The sequence below is a fragment of the Orycteropus afer genome, unplaced genomic scaffold (genome assembly GCF_000298275.1).
Source record: "Orycteropus afer afer isolate SDZICR_OR568_19922 unplaced genomic scaffold, OryAfe1.0 scaffold00462, whole genome shotgun sequence".
In the NCBI taxonomy this organism is placed as follows: Eukaryota; Metazoa; Chordata; class Mammalia; order Tubulidentata; family Orycteropodidae; genus Orycteropus; species Orycteropus afer.
The window spans coordinates 1,598,873-1,615,246 of record NW_006922049.1 but is presented as its reverse complement, the minus strand read 5'-3'; the positions used below and the strand labels follow the sequence as shown (position 1 = coordinate 1,615,246).

The window sequence follows — 16,374 nt, the reverse complement described above, 5'->3', positions numbered from 1 at the left end:
GTCAATTTCAGACTGCAGAAGTTGATAAAAATCTTCAGTTGCCTCATCTTTGGCTTTGGTGGTTGGTGCATAAATTTGAATAATAGTCATATTAGTGGGTCTTCCATGTAGGTGTATGGATATTATCCTATCACTGACAGCATTGTACTTCAGGATAGATCTTGAAACAGCCTTTGTGATGATGAATGCCACACCATTCCTCTTCAAACTGTCATTCCCGGCATGGTAGATCACATGGTTGTCTGATTCAAAATGGCCAAAACTAGTCCATTTCAGCTCACTAATGCTGAGGATATCAATCTTTATGCGTTCCGTTTCATTTCTGACAACTTCCAACTTTCCTAGAGTCATACTTCGTACATTCCATGTTCCGATGATTAATGGATGTCTGTAGCTGTTTCTCTTCAATTTGAGTGGTACCACATCAGCAAATGGAGGTCTCAAAAGCTTACCTTATCCATAGGAGTAAGGCTGGGTTTACTCAGATGATGCAGCTCTTTCCCAGTCCTATATTGAGAGCCTTCTAACCTAACTGGACTATTCATATAGTTGTGCGGTAATGTATCAAACAGTGTTTCTTTGCTATTCATAAGGTTTTCCCTGGCCAATTTTTTGAGAAGTAGACAGCCTCCTCCTTCTTCTTAGTCTGTCTCGGTTTGTAAGCTGGGCTGATAACTGTGCACCATGTGCATCCCACTGGGTTTTAAACATCAGTGGCTCAGCCTCAAAACTCACATTAATATGTCACCGTGGTAGGACAAACAGACAGACAGTTTGTCTCCCTGTTGGAAACCTCTCCTACCACCCTTACCTGGGTCCTTGTGGCTGACTCCTCCTCTGTCCAGGTTCCTGGCTTTCAATTGCCTTTTTCCTGCTCTCCCACCCTGCTGATTTGGGTGTGCCTGAGTGCCTCTCCTCACCTGAATCCCTGCAGCTGACTGCTCCTCTGTCCGAATTCTTGGCTTTTAATCCCCTTTTTCCTGCTCTCCCACACTGCTGCTTTGGGTGTGCCTGAGTTCTCTCCTCACCTGGATCCCTTTGGCTGAAATGTGCAAAGACCTGGAGTTTGAAAACCAAAAGGGAAGAACACACTCAACATTACTCAAGCTGAAAGAATTGAAGAAAAAATTTAAGCCTCGAGTTGCAATATTGAGAGATTCTATGGGCAAAATATTGAATGATGCAGGAAACATCAAGAGAAGATGGCGGGAATACATAGAATCACTGTACCAAAAGGAACTGGGTGATCTTCATCCATTTCAGGAAGTGGCATATGATCTAGAACCAATGGTACTGAAGGAGGAAGTCAAAGCTGCAATGGAAGAATTGGTGAAGAACAAGCCTCCAGGAGTTGATGGAGTACCCACTGAGATATTTCAACAAGCAGATGCCCCATTGGAGGCACTCACTCGGTTATTCCAAGAGTTTGGAAGATAGTTATCTGGCCAACTGACTGGAAGAGATCCATATTTGTACCAATTCAAAATAAAGGTGATCCCACAGATTGTGGAAATTATAGAACATTATCATTAATATCACACGCAAGTAAGATCTTCCTGAAGATAATTCAAAAACATTTGCTGCAGTATATTGACAGAGAAGTTCCAGAGGTGCAAGCTGGATTCAGAAGAGGACGTGGAACAAGGGATATCATAGCTCTTGTCAGATGGATCTTGGCTCAAGGCAAAGGATACCAGAAAGATGTACTTGTGTTTTCTTGACTATGAAAAGGCATTTGATTGTGTGGATCATGACAAATTATGGATAACATTGAGAAGAATGGGAATTCCTGAACACTTGATTGTACTCATGAGGAATCTGTACCTTGACCAGGAGGCTGTCATTCAAATGGAACAAGGGGACACTACATGGTTTAAAATCAAGAAGGGAGTGCATCAGGGTTGTATCCCTTCCCCATACTTATTCAATCTATGCTGAGCAAATAAACGAAGAAGCTGGACTATATGAAGAAAAACATGGCATCAGGATTGGAGGAAGAACAAACTGAGATACACAGATGATACAACTTTGCTTGCTGAAAGTGAGGATGACTTGAGGCACTTACTGATGAAGGTTGAAGAATACAGTCTGCAATATGGGTTACGTCTCAATATAAATAAAACAAAACCCTCACAACTGGACCAATGAGCAGCATCACAATAAATGGAGAGAAGATTGAGATTGTCAAAGAATTCACGTTGCTTGGTTCTACAATCGATGCCAATGAAAGCAGCAGTCAGGACATTAGACTATGTGTAGCACTGGGAAAGTCAACCTTGAAGGAACTGTTTCAAGTGCTGAGGAGCAAGGATGTCTCCTTGAGGACTAAGGTGCGCCTGACACAAGCCGTGATATTTCTAATTGCCTCATGTGCATGTGAGAGCTGGAAAATGAATAAGGAAGACCGAAGAAGAGTTGATGCTTTTGAGTTGTGGTGCTGGTGAGGAATGCTGAGAGCACCATGGACTGCTAAAAGAACTAACAGATCTGTCCTGAAGGAAGTGCACCCAAAATGCTCCTTGGAAGTGAGAATGGCCAGACTTCGTCTCACCTGTTTTGGTCATGTTGTCAGAAGGGACCATTCCTTGGAGAAGGATGTCATGCTTGGTTGTGTGGAGGGTCGACGAAAGAGGGGGAGGCCTTCAGTGAGATGGTTTGACACAGTGGCTGTGATGATGGGCTCAAGCATAGCAGGGATTGTTGACCTGGCACGGGATTGGGCAGTGTTTCGTTCTGCTGTGCATGGGGTCGCTATGAGTCAGAAATGACTCGATGGCACCTAACAACAACAACAACAACATTCAATCTGTATGCTGAGCAAATAGTCCAGGAAGCTGGATTATATGAAGAAGAACATGGAATCAGGATTGGAAGAAGACTCAACTTTACTTGCTGAAAGTGAGGGTGACTTGAAGCACTGGTGAAGATTAAAGTCTGTAGTATGGATTACATCTTAACATAAAGAAAACAAAAATCATCACAACTGGACCAATAAGCAGCATCACAATAAATGAAGAAAAGATTGTAGTTGTCAAAGATTTCATACTCCTTGGTTCCACAATCAACACCAATGGAAGCAGCAATCAAGATATCAGACAACATATTGCACTGGGCAAATCTTCTGCAAAAGACCTGTTTAAAGCACTGAAGAGCAAAGATACCTCTTTGAAGACTAAGGTGCGCCTAACCCAAGCCATGGTATTTTCAGTTGGCTCATATGCATGTGAAAGCTGGACAATAAATAAGGAAGACCAAAAAAGAGTTGATGCTTTTGAGTTGTGGTGTTGGTGAAGAATATTGAATCTATTGTGGACTGCTAAAAGAAGTAACAGATCTGTCCTGGAAGGGATGCAACCTTAATGCTCCTTGGAAGCGAGAGTGGCCAGACTTCATCTCACCATTTTGGTCATATTGTCAGAAGGGACCATTCCTTGGAGAAGGATATCATGCTTGGTGAAGTAGAGAGTCAATGAAAAAGAGAGCAAGGTCCTCAACGAGATGGATTGACATAGTGGCTACAAGGATGCGCTCAGGTATAGCAAGGATTTTGAGGTGGCACAAGACTGGGCAGTATTTTGTTCTGTTGTATGCTGTGAGTTGGAGCCGACTTGACAGCACCTAAGAACAACAACAACATCAACAACAACAACATGTAGATTATACTTAAGATAATAAAAAATGATTGCCCTAATTTTGATATAAAAGAGAAAGGTCAGGAAATTTTTCATATATAATAAAATATTACATATTTCAGTGAGTTAATTCTCAGGCATATGGGAAGACATAATAAAGTAGGTTGCTGTTTGAAAGGATATGAACAGACACTTCACCAAAGAAGATACTCAGGCAGCCAGCAAACATATGAAGAAATGCTGGTGACCATTAGCCATTAGATATATGCAAATCAAAAAAAAAAAAAAAAAAAGCAATGAGAATCATCTCACTCTAGTAATAATAACAGAGTTCAACAGGACAGAAGGCAATAAATGCTGGCGAGGATGTGGAGAGATTGGAACTCATATGCTACTGGTGGGACTATAAAATGGTACAACCACTTTGGAAAACAGTATATATTTAACAAAAAACCTTACTGCCATTGAGTTGAAACAGACTCAGTGAACCCTTCTTGGGTTTCAGAGGTGGTATGTCTATGGAAATAGATTGCCCAATCTTCCTTCTGAGGAGTGGCTGGTGTGTTTTAACTGCCAGCCTTCTGGTTAGCAGTCAGTTGCGTTAGGCACTACTCCACAAGAGCTCCTGGAAAACAGTATGGCACCTCCTTAAAAATTGGGAAATAGAAATACCATTTGATCCAGGAATCCCATCATTAGGAGTATATCCTAAAGAGATGAGACCTGGGATACGAATAGACATATATGCACACCCATGTTCATCGTAGCACTATTTACTATAGCAAGGAGATGGAAACAACAGATGAATGGATGACCAAACTACAGTACCTACACACAATGAAATACTTTAAAGAATAATGAAGAATCAGCAAATCACCTTAAAACATAGATGAACTTGGAGGACATTATACTGAGTGAAATAAGTCAATCACAGAGGGGCAAGTTATTGTATGAGTCCATTATTGTAATAAGTCAAGGGAATGTTTACACAGTGAAGGAAATATTCTTTGTTGGTTACCAGGGATAGGAGTGGAGGGGAAACAAGGGAAAATAAATGGGCAGTGAGGGGGAAAGGAAGAGACAGATACGCTATGGGTGATGGGACTTAAATAAATAAATAATATAACAAAGTATTGAAGTATCTTAGTAAATAAATTCTCAGTCATGACTAAATGGGAAGACATGATAAAGTAGGTGGCTGTTTGCATCTATTTGCAGCATCATCCCAAATGCAATAGCTGCAAAAGAACACTGGTCCCGGCCTGTGATACTGTAGGCTCAAATGCAGTGAATAGATTTGCCATGGGAAGTGATTTTTGAAATGGTGAATGCCTCTTGGTAAAATTCTAACCAAAAATAGACACTTATGTAGGGGCCACATCCTGGGAAAATTCAGTGTTTGTTAGAACTGAATTGAAAAAAAACATGTCTATGTAAAGAGGACTTAATGATCTAGCCTTATGTTGTTACAATGGAAGCTCTTGTGAAAGAAATGAACAGGGAAAAGTGAAAGTTGTATGGGATGCAAGACAGTTCCTAGATGTGTGGAGGGACAGATAAACCCCTGACCCTGTCGCTGAAGTGCCAGCCACTGTGAACACTAAAAATACTCTGCCATGTTTCCAAAACATCTCCGAGGGTACTGCTGCAGTGGAGGACCACAGGCCTGATTAAGCTCCTTTGCTTATGGATGAAAACAAACAGAAAGGAGGTCCTAAAAGATTGTGACTTATCTAAGATCACAAAAGTGACCTCATCAGAGCCTTAGTGGAAACTCAGTCAGTAGTCTTCGATCCATTTCATCTGTCTGCTGTATGGAACACAGTGTGCTTGGAAACTCTTAAAAGGTTTTTTTTTTTTTTTGCTATTTTTTAAATTGAAAATTGTGTTCTGTCTTCCTTTTTCTTTTTTCTCCATCTCTCTTTCTCTCTCTATATATATCTATGATTGTGTTTTTAAGAGCAGGTAGTAATGTTATTTTCCTATACCTATGGTAGCCAGAACGCTTAATTGTACTCATGAGGAACCTTTTTCTGTCATTCAAACAGAAAAAGGGAACACTGCATGGTTTAAAATCAAGAAGGGAGTGTGCCAGGGTGTGTCCTTTCACCATACTTATTCAATCTTTATGCTGAGCAACTAATCCGAGAAGCTGGACTATATGAAGAAGAATGTGGCATCAGGTTTGGAGGAAGAATCATTAACAACCTATAATACTCAGACGACACAACTTTGCTTGCTATAAGTGAGCATGACTTGGAGTATATACTGATGAAGAGTGAAGAATACAGTCTGCAGTATGGATTACATCTCAGTGTAAAGAAAACAAAGATCCTCACAACTGGACCTATAAGCAGCATAATGATAAATGGAGAAAAAATTGAGGTTGTCAGAGACTTCACATTGCTTGGTTCTATAATTGACGCCAATGGAGGCAGCAGTCAGGACATCAGACGACGTATGGCACTGGGCAGATCGGCTGCAAAGGACCTCTTTCAGTGCTGAAGAGCAAAGATGTCTCCTTGAGGACTAAGGTGCAACTGACACAAGCCATGGTGTTTTCAATCACATCATATGCACGTGAGAGCTGGACAGTGAATAAGGAAGACTGACGAAGAGTTGATGCTTTTGAGTTGTGGTGTTGGTGAAGAATGCTGAAAGTACCGTGGCCTGCTAAAAGAACTAACAGGTCTGTCCTGGAGAAAGTGCAGCCGGAATGCTCTCTGGAGGCAAGAATGGCCAGATTTCATTTCACCTACTTTGTTCATGTTGTCAGAAGGGACCATTCCCTGGAGCAGGATGTCATGCTTGGTAAGGTGAAGGGTCGACGAAAGAGGGGAAGGCCCTCAATGAGATGGATTGACATGGTGGCAGCGGCGATGGGCTCAAGTGTAGCTAGAATAATGGAGCTGGCTCAGGATTGGGCACTGTTTTGTTCTCGTGTGCATAGGGTCACTGTGAGTTGGAGATGACTCAATGGCATTTAACAACAACAACAACAACATGGTAACCATCATGAACTCACTGTAATCAGGGTAAAAGCTCTGCCATTTGGAAACTCTTGCTTTAATGTAAAACTGGTCAATGAAATGCCAATTTAAAATCTGTTTGCTAAAATTAATGTTGTGCACTGCTGAGCTGACCCCGACTCATCGTGACCCAATATGAAACATTAGAACTGTCCCGTAGCGTTGTCTTGGTTGTAATCTTTACAGAAGCACATTGCTAGATCTCTCTCATGCAGAGATGCTGGGTGGGTTCAAACCACCAACCTTTCAGTCTGCAGCCTAGCACTTAAGCATTGTGCCATAGGACTCCTTGAAAAATTAATGTAAGGACTCTAAACTGATGAATAATTTTGATACATTATATTATGATACAATGATTTTCTTATGAAGTAATTCCCCCATATCAGAGTTCACAACACGAAAATGCCCATTTTAAAAAATTTCATAATGCTTTCAAAACACCTCACATATTTTACTATTTAACTGTGCATTCTAGTTTTTGTTTTTTTAGGCAAGACTTGGCTGCCTTCTTTTTCACACTGAAAACTGTTTAGTGCTGTATGGCTCAATGGTAGAATCTTTACATAGAACAAAGGTAATCTTTCTACACAAAAAATGCTTCCGCTCTAGTTTTTAAAAACTACTGTCAACCACGCGGAGGGGGATCTGTGGAGGAGATCCTGGATGGAGAGGGAGAACAATGTGGAACAAAACTCAAAATCATTTAAAATAAAAGGGAGGGAGGGGAACCAGGTTTGCTGATCCGATAGAGCCTGGTGGAACCACTGAGACTATGGTCCCTAGCTGCTTGTTAGGTCTGGAATTATTTGGCTTCCAGCCAAACAAAAGACAGGCATATGAGTTGAACATTTACCCCAGGTAGATATACACTCCTTGGAGAGGACAGTCATGGGAGAAAGCAGGGCTGTTTATGCACTGGGAGGCAGCTCAGGGGGCAGGAGTGCATGGAGGGATGGACACAGGGAAAAGGTAACTATTGGGGGGAAGTGGGAGGGGAGCTGTTGCATTGGGGTAAATTCTAGTCAATGTTATGAGACAAAAGTGTATGTGAACTGCTGTATGGAAAGTAAATTTGCTCTGTAAACTTTCACCCAAATCACAATTTAAAAAACAAACAAACAAACTTCTGGTGTATTATAGAGTACTGTAAGGATCTTGTTGTTGTTGTTATGTGCTGTTGAGTTGGACCCCACTCATAGTGAACCCTCCTTGGGTTGCCAAGGCACTATCACTAGGGAAGTAGATTGCCCAACCTTCCTTCCCAGGAGTGGCTGGGGGTATGAACTGCCAGCCTTCTGGTTAGCAGTCAAGTGCCTTGGGCACTATGCTACCAGGGTCTTAGTCATATAAAAAACAAAAAATCAAACTCACTGCCATCAAGTCGGATCCGACTCATAGTGATTCCTCCTTGGGTTTCCGAGGCAGTATCTCTATGGAAGTAGATTGCCCAATCTTCCTTCTGAGGAGTGGCTGGTAGGTTTAAACTGCCAGCCTTCTGGTTAGCAGTCAAGTGCCTTAGGCACTACGCCACCAGAGCTCCCAGTCATATAAAGTATCTGCTAAATAATGATAAAGGAGTTCTGGTAGCATAGTGCCTAAGGCATTTGATGCTAACAAGAAGGCTGGTGGTTTAAACCCACCAGCCACTCCTCAGAAGGAAGGTTAGGCAATCTACTTCCGTAGTGATAACTGCCTCAGAAACCCAAGGAGGGGTTGCTATGAGTCGGATCTGACTCCACAGCACATAACAACAACAACAAATAATGATATGAGAGTAACATCCTGACTTCTGATTGGTTTCGGCTAAGTAAAACATGCAGCTTTTTGTATTTCTCGTATGATTGCAGGCAGTTGATTGACAAAAACATGATTTTTTTTCCTGTGCTGCTCATTTTAATGAATGACTGAATGAATGTACTGAGCAGAGGTAAATTCATGAAAACATAAATTTACTTAAGGTTCCTTCCCTGACTGCTGAGATAATGCCTTTGTTTTCTGTGTCTGGAGAAGGAAGAGAAGCGATGAGCAGATGTTGTATTGTTTCTACAAGCAAATCTGTTTTCATCAAATTCACATAACTGATAGTTCTTATAAAGCATTGTCTTTTATCCATTAAGGTTCCCAGTTCAATACAGGAAATAACAATTTTGATTTTTCTTTACTTCTGAGCATTTCTCTTTTCTCTGATGAACATTTAAGATTAGTGAAGAAGGACAATAATGCCAGGCCAGACAGTGCTCTTTTATATATTAGGAAATGGAGGCAATGAGGCCAGCAAAAGGAAGTCCTTTTATCTCTACCATCTTTGGCTCATCTAATAACCAAATGAGGAGTCCTTGGGTGGTGCAAACGGTTTACACGCTCGGCTGCTAACCAAAAGGTTGGTGGTTCGAGTCCAACCAGAGGTGCCTTGAAAGGATGGCCTAGTGATCCTCTTGAAAAATTAGCCATTGGAAACCCTGTGACGTTCTACCCTGACACACGTGGGGTCATCGTGAGTGAGAGTGAACTTGATGGTAGCAGGTGAACATGCACACACACACATACACACACACACACACAAAATTAGCACCTGAAGAACTGAAGTCACTTAAACAGTATTTTCTTAAAGATTATTATTAATAAATTGCTAGGGTATCTACGAGGTGAACAAGCTAAAGATGAAGGTTATAAGTGGAATAAAACCCAAATGTTATTTTTGTACCCTTTGAAGGTTGTCATAATTGTGGGTACTGTTACTTCAATTAACAGATCCTTTTTTAGGATCTTCCATGTGATCTGAAAATATAGAACATTTCTTTGAGGCATTCTGATAACATTTTAGCTACCTTATGACACTTAGTGGCTAAGCTGCAAGTCATGGGTTCTTGTGGGAATTTCCTTTGTCCCATTTATGATTAATTCTGTCTTCATTATAAGCAGGAACAAGGGGCTGAAGCCTTACAGGCATTCCCCAGATTATAAATGTCCAGCTTATATATGACCAGTAGTTACAAACCCCCATAAAGCCTATTATATTAAAAAGTTGAAGTACATACAATGGGTTGTAGTAACAAATGGGTACACACACATCAACACTGTTATTATTACTGTCAAATACTGCTTTGTGATGCACATCAAAACATTATTATTACTGTATTATGTGAAAGATGTTTTAGTGTATCTGGATGTGTTTCTTTAATGCTTTTTATGCATAGAAAGGTACACTATATACTGTACACTAAGACAAACATTTGCCTAACTGACATTACATATGAACTGTACCTAACTGTTCTGACTTAAGTACTAATTCAGCTTAAAGACAGACTTTGCAACGGAACGTGTTTGTAATCCTAAGAATGCCTTTACTCTAAAAATTCTGCTTTTCTTCTTTTTGGTTATAGTTATTTTAGAAAGAAAAATTAAGAGATTTAATCTTCTGCCTTTCCAATGTCTTGAGTGAAAATGTAACTAGTTGTTGAACTAATGAAATAAGGAAGCGAAGGCTACTTCTCATATTTTAAATAGTGTGTGAATAGAGTGAGGAAAGAAGGGAGGCAATTCATTCATTCATTCATTTGATATATGTTATGTCTGTGATACTCCAGGTGTGTCCTGGGCTTTGAGGGTACAGTGATGGACAAGTGGTTTCTTTCTCATGAGTTTTACAGTTTAGTGGGAGAGATGGACATAAACCAAAAAAAATCTTACAAATTTGAAAGAAAGGCAGAGAGAGCAAGGAGAGAAATTAAGGGGAGTGATACTCTGGATAGGGAGTCAGGGAAGATTTCTCTAAGGAGATGAGGAAATGACACTCCCTAAGACTTGAAGGAATGGTTGATGTTAGTCACCGTGGTACAGCAAACTACTTACTGTGGCTCTTCTAGCCATGGTCTCTGTGATTCCCACTAGATGACTGGATGGAACTGTGCAATGTGAGGTCCTTGTGGCCCACCAGGGGGATTGGCTAGCTTATTAATATATAAACACAGTGCATGACACCCACATGGGGATGATACCATGCAAAGAAGGTATGTGGAATCCTCACATGGAGATTGGTAAGTTTTACCATCTTGCTGGGCTTAAAATGAGCCATCCTAGAGGCAGAAAGGAAAACCTCACTGCCATCAAGAAAGACGAGCCAGGAGTGGAGCATGTCCTTTGGTCCCAAGGTCCCTGCACTGAACTACCTCAATCCAAGTGAGAGAGAGCTGTAACACTTTGCTCAGGTGGCAAGAGATGAAGAGAGACAGCAACAAAGGAACCATGTCAGCAAGAGATCAACACAAGACAGAGCAGTGGGCTTCCCAGCCCATGGAGCCAGAAAGCTGAGTGCCTTTGGGCAGGAGCTTACTGGCAGAGTAGGGTGCCTCGCTGGGTACCTATCAGCAGAGCTAAAAGAGCTTTATAACATTACCTGAGCAGGGCAGAGGCCAGGCCAAGAACCAAAGAGAGGCCATGCCTTTGGGACTGGCTGAGAAGAGACTATTCCTGAATGAAGAACTGTACCCTGAGTTGTTCCTGATTCTGAATTACAACCTATTACTTCCCTAATAATCCCCATAATCATGAGTGTTGTGTGAGAGTGCTGTGTGCCCACTGCAGTGAATTATCAAACCCATTAGAGAGTGCTGTTGGGAGGGACAGTTGGTATCAGATTCGGTAAAAAGGTTAGAAGGTGGTGGCATGTCTGACCTCTGCCTCATAGGAACCAGCCTTGGGCTGTTGATGTGGATCTGGATCCTTTTTCCCCCTTGTAAATTTAGAGGAGATCTGAGGCTGCCCCAATACCATATTCTTTTTGCAGTCACCAGCATGCTAGATGAAGACAAAGTATTCAGGCAGAGAGTACACCGCATGTGAAGATCCTTGTAGAGGAAGGAGCTTGGCAAATTATAGGAATTGCAAGAAGTCAGACAGCAGGGGAGAAAATGGTACAAGGTGAAAGGCAGAGCTAGGCAGGACCAGACCTTGCTGGCTGGTGAAGGCCATGGTAGGACTGGCCTCGAAACGATAACCATTTAAGTGTTTAAGTTTAAAATACCAGAGATTTGATTTGCATTTTTTAAAAAATATAGTAGCAATCATATTGCCATTTATATTACATTAAAAGTTTTAATTTATTAAATGTAAATATTTAAAATATCCCACCATTTTCAAAGGAGTAAGATACAAGACCACCTTAGCTGCTTGGTGGACAATGGATTCGATTATAGGAGAGCAAGGGTGGAAGCAAAATGTCATCAGTGATTATCTAAGAAACGTGAACATCTCAGGTGCTTACAGCTATTGTCCTTTAATAGGACATGGAAAATATGCTTCCTCTTCACTTTGTTACTTTGCAGTGAATCATGTTTTTCTTCAAACCATTGGGATTAGCTGATTATGGCTTTTAGTCAGATGTTATGCACTTAAAATAAGATTGATACAGTAAGTTCTCCTCTTGACATTTTTGAAAAGGCAAAATCTAGCTTCAGTTTTATTTTCTCTAATCCAGTTTATCTCAGTTCAATTTTTCAAATTAAATACATTTTATTTGTAGAAGCCTTCTGCATTCCAAAGTGAATAGTGCTATGTATCTCTAAAAGCATATGCGTTATAAAATTGCTTTTTAACTCTTTTTTGCATAGGGCTGGGTAAATTATCAGGAGATCACCTCACATAGAACTAAAAGTAACCTGGCAAGAATGTAAAATGTACCTCAGTGGTGTCTGAATTGGTTCTCCTCTAATACATCCATGTTGGCTGATTTTATAAGTGGCAGTGCTTATGCTCAACTAATTACCCCATAAAACCCAAACAAAAATAAAATGACAAACTCCTTGGTAGCCCTGATCCCTTCTGATGAAATTCTTCTGTGGAAAATAGACCACGTGTGGACCCCTATCACAGTGCCAGGTGCTTTACTAGGAATCTCACCTGTATCAAAGTGGAGTTACACCTCATATGGACATTAGGGCTGTGGTCCAACCCCATCAACTTCGCCACATCCTCTCTTGACAGTCTGGTGCCATTTTCTTTCCAGCCTCTTCATCCCATTTCTGTTCTCTCCACCCTGTAACCTAAACCTCAAGCCATGCGAAACTATTCCCTCTACCCCTTCCTGCTACTACATGTGCCCCGTGCACAGCCCTTCACATCCCTATAATTCATATTCTGTTTCAGTAATTTAGAGCATTACATCTTAATGGTTAAAATATTGCAGAGAGTAAACCCTTAGGAAGCTCCTAACTTCTTAAAATATGTCAGATGTGGTTTTGTATATTTCAGCCTGTACAGTGATCTTGATGCACAAAAAAGGTGGAGGTTCAAAGGTTCAAATCATACTGTTTGTGTGCTGATGTCTGACAATGAAGCTATTCTGCCTTTAAGGTTGTCATTAAACTCTAGGCAAATGAGGTTGGGTGGACTCTTTACTGTCAAACTTCTCTGGCCTTAATGTACAGTCATGATTTGTTTGTTTTGTAAGGATTAGATAAGATAAAATGTGACATACCTAACCTAGTCTGGCATGCAGTAGGTGTTTAAAAAATGTTTGCTACATTTCAAATCTAAGCCTTTCTTGATAGGAAGATTTCCCCCTGAACTTTCTCCTTCTGTTTGCACTTTGCAAGTTGTAGGACAGCTTTTGGTCACCAGCTTCCTGTCTTCTGAAGTTGGTTTTTCCTCTTCTACATGTCTGCATGTTGGAGCTCACATTCCTCAAGGCAGAGAGTGTTAGATGGAGCTAAAGCTACTCTGCTCTATTACTTATCCTCACAGCAAAACTAAGGTGAATTGAACAGGAAAGTGAAATCAAATGGTTATTATAGATGATCACACCTCAAGCTGGAAAGAGCTGGGGTCAGCGTCACACCTGTGGGTTTGCACAGAACCCTGGGTGGTCGGTCACCATGGTGTGGCATCTCAGAGGCAGCCAGAGGCAAGTGGGAACATGGTGAGAGAGACTTGGAGGGAGAGAAGTGACTTTGGAAGGTATTACACAACCAACAGTGTTCTCTAAAGCAAAACTGACCCCTCCCCCATGGGACTTAGGGATTTTGGAAACTTTTAAAGTATGTTATAAATAGTGTATATTTGTAATTTTTAAAAAAGTGAATTTTAAGAACATCGGAGTGATATGATGAAAATTAGGCCTGTGAGTGCTAACTTCAGCAGCACATACGCTAAAATTGGAACGATACAGAGAAGATTAGCATGGCCCCTGCACGAGGATGACACACATTTCATATTTTAAAAGAAAAGAAAATGAGACCTAGGAATTATTTTTAACACTTATACCCCTGCTTACCAGGCTGTTCCTCACAAGTCATTTTGATATTTAGGCAGCAGTCTTCTTCATGTCAGATCTTACTTTCAGTTTTTGGTGGCATTGTTTTAAATGTTGCAGGAAAAATCCTGTTGTTGACCTTCTCTCTGGGCAACCATCTGAACATGAAAAAGAGGTCAATAGTCCTTTCCTTTGAAACTGCTTGCTTTCTTTTCTACCTCCTCCCTCCAGCCCTTACTGGTGGGCTGGGCAGTAAGCAAATTGCAGTGGAGAAAAGGGGCTGTTCCACTTGGTTCGTACGTAGTTCACAGGAACCATGAGGTTTGCCGCTATTTCCAACGGCTGGCGTGTGAGCAGGAGATGGGCGTGCAGATAGAATGGTTAACAGTGTCGGGTTTTAATTATGCCTCAAGTACTTCACATGCATTATTTCTTGTCATCCTTCTGAAATCCCTTGAGATCAGTGATAGTACTCCACTGTAGGAATAGAGAATGAGGCTCAGAGAAAAAATTAGCCATTTTCTATCTGGCTCCTGACCTCGGCTCCCACCATGCCTCTTGCTTCATAGGCAACATTAATGAAACTGAGCATTTTCCTAGAGCTGGTGGCTGTCACTCCTGGGTTCTTTATTTTCAGTGCTATGAATTCCCGGAACGTTACCACACAGCTGTAATCAATTGTTAATATTGCACATATTTCTGAAGCTACCCGGGAATGATCCGTTCGACAGTCTATTATGCATTATCATTCATTTGCTTCCTTTCAATCAGCTGTGCATGATTATAAACAGAAGAAGATGCTTCAAGGCCTCAAGATCTTAATGAATGGCAATTATAATAATGTGGAAGAGTTTCATTGATCTTTTAAGTTTTCTCCTTCCTAATTATTGTACCAAAACTTATACTTTTCTGTCATTAGGATTTGATTCTCTCATCTCTAGATGAGAACATGTTGGTGCCTATGGGAATGCCAGTGACCCAGATTTCTACTCTAAAGAAAAGGTGGAGCTTTTTGAAATGGTCAAAGATGCAATAGCAGAGGACCTGCTGTTTCTACCCTGACCATCTTCACACGTTTCAGTCATTACAAAATCTGTCTCTTGTAGTTACATTTCATTTACTTTTTATTTTCTCCATTGTTTTTTTGAGGCTATTTGATCAAGCTGCTGTTATATTTTCTTTTGTATTTGACAAAAATTGGCAGGGAGTAAATAGAGGCAGGAAATGTGATTTCAGCTTGGTTCCCATGAAAGGCTATTGTACCTATCTCCTTAATATTGTGTATTTGGTTTTTTTTTCTCCAATCAATAAAAGTTGATGTGAATTCGTGAGGGTGGATTTTGTAGCCAGGGTAATGATAGATCCACTACCCAAGAAGAATTCAATATTTTTAATACGACATATTTAAATTCAGTCATATCACTGTCCTTGTTAGAAAGTTCAGGTTTCCTTTGACCAAGGCTAAATTGACAGAATTTAACATTTTTAGATTAGAAGATTATTTTTAGAGGCACCTTGGGTAGCCCAATAGTTAAGCCTTCAACTGCTAACTGAAATGTTGGTGATTTGAACCTACCCAGTGGCTCTCTGGGAGAAAGACTTGGCAGTCTTCTCCCTTAAAGATTAGAACCGAAAACAACCCTAAGGAGCATAGCTCTTTCAACCATAGTCTCTGTGATGCCTACCAGATGTCTGGGTGGAAATCTGTAAATGTGAGGTGCTTATGGCTCCTCAAGGGGATTAGATAGCTTTCTAATAATATACAAGGGTACGTGGCCCCCTTGTGGGGGTGGGATCATGCAAATAAGGTATATGGAACCCTAATGTGGGGATTGATCAGTTTTGCCATGTCACTAGGTTTAAAATGAACCATTGTAGAGGCAGAAAGGGGGGATCTCACTCCCGTCAGAAAAGAGCAGCCAGGAATGGAGCACATCCTTGGACCTGAGATCCCTGAGCTGGATGCCTCCTTGGCAGAGAGATGGACAGCAGGACCAAGAGACCAGCAGGAAACAGAGGGGTGGGCTTGCTGGCCCCTGGAACAAGAAAACTGAATGCTTTCTGCCCGAATGGGGTGCACCAATTGGCAGAACTAAAAGAGCTTTGTAACACTTGCTGGAGCAGGGTGGAAGCCAGGCTGAGAGGCTGTGGGCCAAAGAGAGGTGTGCAGCATGGCCAGGGGGAGGCTATCCTGATGGAAGAATTGTATCCTGAGCATTCCTGAAACTGAATTGTAACCTGTTACTTCCCTAATAAACCCCATGATTGAGGGTATTGTCTGTGAGTTCTGTGTGGCTATTGCAATGAATTATCAAACCCAGCAGAGAAGTAGAGAGTGGCATGGGAGAGGGATGGTTGGTATCAGAATTGGCAAAAAGGTTTGAGCATGATGGCATGTCTGGACCTCTGCCACATGGGAATCAGCCTTGAGCTGTTGATGTTCCTGATCCTTCTCCCCACTTGG

At 41.2% G+C, this 16,374-nt stretch overlaps 1 protein-coding gene and 1 pseudogene across 1 annotated transcript in view; both read left to right on the top strand.

The window, feature by feature from the left end:
• Positions 1 to 16,374, top strand: part of CTTNBP2 (cortactin binding protein 2) — a 253,837-nt gene that overhangs the window by 16,699 nt on the left and 220,764 nt on the right. The gene's annotated exons all lie outside the window — the stretch shown is intronic.
• LOC122151451 lies at positions 13,783 to 13,876 on the top strand (annotated as a pseudogene).